We start from the raw sequence: 6,000 nt of genomic DNA, 5'->3' as shown, positions 1-6,000 counted from the left end.
ACTCAGCAAAATGCCACTGAGCAATAATTACATTCTGTTTGTATGTAAGTCAGGTTTAGCCCAGATTATACTGAAACAAATGTTCCCACAAAGATAATAAGCCCTGAAATCACTCACATTGTAAAGCCAGCCAATAGTTCCCATGAAGAAATTACTTGATAATAAATATATTAAATAATGTCTTAATGAAGATCAGTGTGAGAGTTAGGGGTCCCACTTTATAGTAGTTTGCCTTAACTATGTGCTTACAGCAAAAAATAAGTACAATGTACTACTTATTGTGTTCATATTGTATTGCAAAACACTTCTGCTTTTTTGAGGTGGGATACGGGTAAGGTTAGGGACTGGTTTGGTGGTATGGGTAGGATTAAGGGTGGGTTAAGGTGTAACTTATATTTAAAAATATAAGTACAATATAAAAACATGTATGTACACAATAAGTGCATTGTACCAAATTAGTATATAGTATAATTTGCTCAGAAAAAAAGGAAAAGCAATTACACTTTAAAGTAAAAAACAAACAAAAAAAACTCCCCCTATGGGTCCAATTGTGAACACAAAAAATAACCAAAAGATGAATAAATGTGTGAAAATATACCCAATGTACACAATAAGTGCATTGTACCAAATTAGTATATAGTATAATTTGCTCAGAAAAAAGGAAAAGCAATTACACTTTAAAGTAAAAAACAAACAAAAAAAACTCCCCCTATGGGTCCAATTGTCAACACAAAAAAATAACCAAAAGATGAATAAATGTGTGAAAATATACCCGTCACAAGTTAACTGGCTAAAGAACAGGAAGCCTGTTTTGGTGAACAATACCAGTATTTGTGCAGGCATCAATGCATCATCCATGGGAACTTGTGGCTGTTAGCGCCGTCTCAGCCAGGCATAACATTTCCACAGCTGCTGTGGCCGCTCAGGATCCAGTGTTCATTCTTTCCCCTGCTGAATTTAGGGACATTACAGTGGCACACTACAGGCCTGTGCTCCACGGGATGGAAGAGGCCGAGTGCTTAGCCCACTTTAGTCCAAGTGTTACATCATTTATTGATGAATCCACCCATGTAATTTAAGCAAATCATTCTGTAATTCAGCCGAATGAGCAAGAGAGGAAAAACCCATGAAGTAGTTTAATGTGCTGATCAATTTCAGGCATGCACTTTTCAGCTACAAAAAGTTTTCACTGTAGAGTTGAATATCTCACATTCTATTTATTTGTGACTGACTAACTGTACACTATACCCTACACAATGACTGGTACACTTATTATATTAGATGTCCTTGGCAACTAAATTTACACACATTGTTTCATGTATCACTATATCACTTATTATGTTTAGTATTTTCTGTATAAATTATACTTTCAGTACACTTTACCATGTTTTTCTGCAGGATTTTATAGATTTCACCTCAAAATCAGCTATAGATTCCATTTGGGCAATGTGAATGCTCTAATGTGAAGTGTTATCACCTCTTATGTGTTATAATAATATTAAGAGGTGTAATATTATGACAACAAACACTTACCCATCACCCATGTTTCTAGAGTCCACAGCACACCACCACTGTATGCTATTCAAAATCCACTGACAGAAAAGAAAGTATGATAGCAAAGTTTGAAATGGCTTGAGTTTTCCCTGTGGCGAGCTCAAAATGTCTCTATAGTCAGTGATGCAAACTGCTGAAAGTGCGTTTGCACCCAGTTAACAGCTGTCAGTGCCTGTATGTCCTTGCATTTGTTTGGATGCTGCAAACTCAATGTTATCATGGCCTAATGCTGACACCTGCTCTATTAAGTTCAACACAAGCAGGAAAAGTGTGAGTGTGTGTGTGTGTGTGTGTGTTTTGTGTAGTGGCAGTGTTATGTGAGATACAGATGGATTGTGCCTCATTCTGTGATAAAGCACAGTTTTATCTCTGTCTGCTCCATGGATTTCAATAACATCACAGAAAGAACTCTTTGTGCCCCACTTCCTCAATTTAGATCATATCACCTTCACTGCAGACGAACGTAAACTAGCCTTCCCAGTGCACCATTTCTTTATCTCCCCTTTATATGCTTCTTCATTATACGTCCTCCCAGTTTTTTGCAGGTTCCACTGAGAATCCTTCTATCAGCATCTCAAGAAAGACAATGAAATCATTTTGTCACTGTTTCATTTGGAGCAGTCCTCAGGTATTCCCTCATCTGCTTTGAGATGTAAGAACGATTTAGATCTTTCACTCGCTGTGGTCTGTATAGATGCTAAGCATTCTATTTTGAGATAAATTAGTATCAAAGAAGCTGATGATGGAGAAATTGTAATGGTCCAACCCCACAGAGAAAATTCCCATATAGCACTGGGACAGCCTGTCCTTGACCAGCAGTGTGAGTGAAAAATGAGTGCATTTAGTTTTACTGTGTGTGTATTTTATACTGCATCCTATATTTTAAATGCATCCTGTTTATGAGAGGGAACCAACATTTGTGGTCAGTACCTTTTTAAGGGTTGTTAATACATTTATTCCTCAAGGATGCATTAAATTGATCAAAAGTGACAGTAAAATATGTTACATTGTTATCAAAAAATCTGTTTCAAATAAATTCTGTTTGCTTGCACTTTCTTTTCATCAAAGAATCCTAAAAAAAAGTATCACAGTTTCCACAAAACTATTAAGCAGCACAACTGATTTCAGCACTGATAATAAGAATCTTTTAATTAAATCAGCATATTAGAATGATTATAATTATTTTTACTGCATTTTATATATTTTAAAATTCAAATGTTGTGGCCAAATTTAAATTGATTTTTTATTTTGATTTTGATTTTTTTACATTTTCTGAATTTTTTAGACAGTCAAACACTCTACAACCATGCAACTTAATTTCATTAAAAAAAAAAAACCCTTGGCTCAAAAATCTGCACAATTTTACCATCCTTAAATGTATCATCCTAATATGTTCCTGCAGATTTTCCCAAATCAGTGCAGAAAACGCCTGCAGATTCCATCTAGGCCTGTTTAACAGACATTTCGAGCAGTAGCTCCTGGTTATCACCCCACTCAGGACAGCAGGGAGCACTTAAGTAACGGTGACACATACACAGCACACACGTGCGCGACACCGATGTTTTTTCACATTAAAAAAACATGCCAGTGTAGATCCACTACTTCCACATCCTGTTTTACTTGCACAAACACACAGATCCAGGACGCTGGGGCACACACCATTGACAGTAATGGAACAGCTTTGGCATCTAAACAAAGCAGGATTCAGCTGCATAACATTGCACTCATTCCCCTTCTACAAGTCTGCAAAGTAGTGAAACAAAGTGGCAATGGAGCCTCAGGCCCCATTTACACTAGTGCGTTTTCGTTTTAAAACGGCATTTTAGAATGAAAACGATCCTCGTCTACACTGGCGTTTCCTCTGCGTTTCAGAAACGATCTCCGTCTACACTACACAACCGAAAACACATGTCACGTGACCATTCATGCAGGTACAACCATAGATATGTATAGGTAGATCCCTATTATTTAGATGGCGGACGCATCTACGTGCTTTGAGCGGTCGAATGGGGTATCTACCTATACACACACCTATGGGTACAACAATGAGCATGATGTTATTGTTTACACGGTCGTCAAGGATACACAGTGCGATTGTGGGCAGCCACGCCATCGTTTTCAAAAGCCTCCGTTTTGGTCCGTTTACACTGAAACGCAACCCCGGAGTTTTCAAACTAAAACGGGGACTGCAGCGTTTTCAAAAGTCTCCGTTTTCGAGGGTGGAAAACGCCAGAGTAGTGTAAACGATAGGCGTAACCGTAGCAAAAGTTATGCATGTTAAAACGAAAACGTACAAGTGTAAACGGGGTCTTAGTGTCTGAAATTCTCTCACTGCTGATCTGAGGCTCCACTCGTCCCTATTTGGGTGTCTCAAATGAAGGCAATTGGACAGCAATGGCATAATCAAGTAGTTCACCATACCATGAAAAAGGGCAGATAATCTTAACTATATGCACAAAGCTCCTCTGTAAGCAAAGACACTTTTGTGGTGCTGCTCTGTGAGTCGGTTGGGGCTGGGGTGAGGGTTGCAGACTGGTTCTTTGAATTGAAAGGGTGCTTAATTTAGCCACACAATGGCTTCGCTTCACAATGAGAGACTCTGGACTAGTCTACTTTGACTAAAACTGCTCACTGTCAAGTTGCTCCGCAGTGCCCGACTGAAGCAAACCCTACTGGGAAACCATCCATTTAAGTAAATGTATAATCCCATTTTGTGCCCATGTACAATCATAGGAATGGCAAGAATGTAGGCTACTGGTAAGAGTTCCCCAGAGGAGCTGAAGTAATTAAAGTGTGGCAGACTTTAGTGTTAGTCTGCACTCATTATGTTTGGATTTCCTTTGAAGTCGCTTGATAGATTATGATCTTGCTCAGAAATGTACAGTATGCTGCCCAGTACCCTTGGTGCTTACACTCTTCTCACGTATAGAACAATTTAGCTTTATTGCCAATTATTAACTCTTTGATTTCATGTCTCCTAAGTGCCGCAATCTGCAGGGCATTAGTAAGATTTTCCATCTGGAAAATCTGTAATAAATTATAAATTACAATGATTCTGTTTATTCCTAGTACTCATTTGACGGATGTTGTGATGGCATTCCTTGTTCTGGTTCATTATTGCAGCATTTGTGAAATGGGCAATTGACCAGAAAATATGTCAGGCATTATAAAATATGGCAAGGATTTTCATCCACAGAAACCCTTAGGGATTTCTGTAAGCTCTCTCCAACAAAATGACTAAAGATCCTGTCTTTATCAATCAGATCTGATTACAAACTGTTCACATTATTGCATGTCAAGAATTACGTTGGCCTCTTTGTTTGCTTTTTTGTTGCTCTTTCATCTGTGGGTGGAATGATAGTTTCTAAGAAAACGCCTGGTTTACAAAGTGGTAAATAAACTAGTGTCCAGGCCATTATTGTGTCCAAAACATTTTTTTCCATCCACATAAGTCAGTCCTCCATGTAGTATCATGAGCAGTACAAGATGTAAATGATACATTATATGTTAATATGATAACATTATGATTCTAGTCCAAAACATCACAAGGCTAAGATACTCTTAATGCACGTGACACTTCTGTTATTGGTCGCTGCCATTTCACTTAGACTCAGTGGTTCTAAACTAGTTTTGCTTTAGGATTTTATATTCCACATAGAGTGGCGACTCAAAAATGTAGACATAAAACAAGGACATCCTTAAAATTAAGTTACCAAAACTAAATGATGGTTACACTTCCGATAGTCCACTTTAGACATTCTATTAACTATAAGTAACTTTGCAACTATATGTCAACTAACTAACTGTCATCAAAGGGATAGTTCACCCAAAAGTGAAAATTCTGTCATTAATTACTCACCCACATGTCGTTCCAAACCTGTAAGACTTTCGTTCATCTTCAGAACACAAATTAAGATATTTTTGATGAAATCCGGGAGCTTTCTGACTCTGCAACTGACACGTTTAAGGTAGTAAGGACATAATTAAAATAGTCCATGTGACATCAGTGGTTCAACCTTAATTTTATGAAGCCTAACACATGCATGGAATAAACACTGGACCAAATATTGTATTAGTATTAATCACATGGCCAAGGGAGAGGTGAATGTGCACCAGAATTTATGAGTTTGATCCGAAAAGATATGGTAAATGTTTTGTCCCATTTAAAGGTCGATTTTAAGCTTATTTTAAAATGCAATTTCCTATTCTGCATCATGCATCATTACATGGCTAGTGTTTTGCATTCTATATAATGCAATTTTATTTTACTAATTTTTTTTAATTTGCAGTAAGAACCACTCACTTATTTTTAGCTACTTCGCAACTCCAAAAGCTGTCTATCTTTATGCATCAAACTCTGAACCTGAGACTCTTTGAAAAGTTAAATGAAGCCGCAAGGTAAACAGCTCATTATCTCTTGCTCTCCCTCTTTCTTTCTCTCTATCC

This window comes from Sinocyclocheilus rhinocerous, unplaced genomic scaffold, assembly GCF_001515625.1.
Source record: "Sinocyclocheilus rhinocerous isolate Xijiao unplaced genomic scaffold, SAMN03320098_v1.1 scaffold789, whole genome shotgun sequence".
Taxonomy (NCBI): Eukaryota; Metazoa; Chordata; class Actinopteri; order Cypriniformes; family Cyprinidae; genus Sinocyclocheilus; species Sinocyclocheilus rhinocerous.
Note: the sequence above shows the minus strand (reverse complement) of the source record.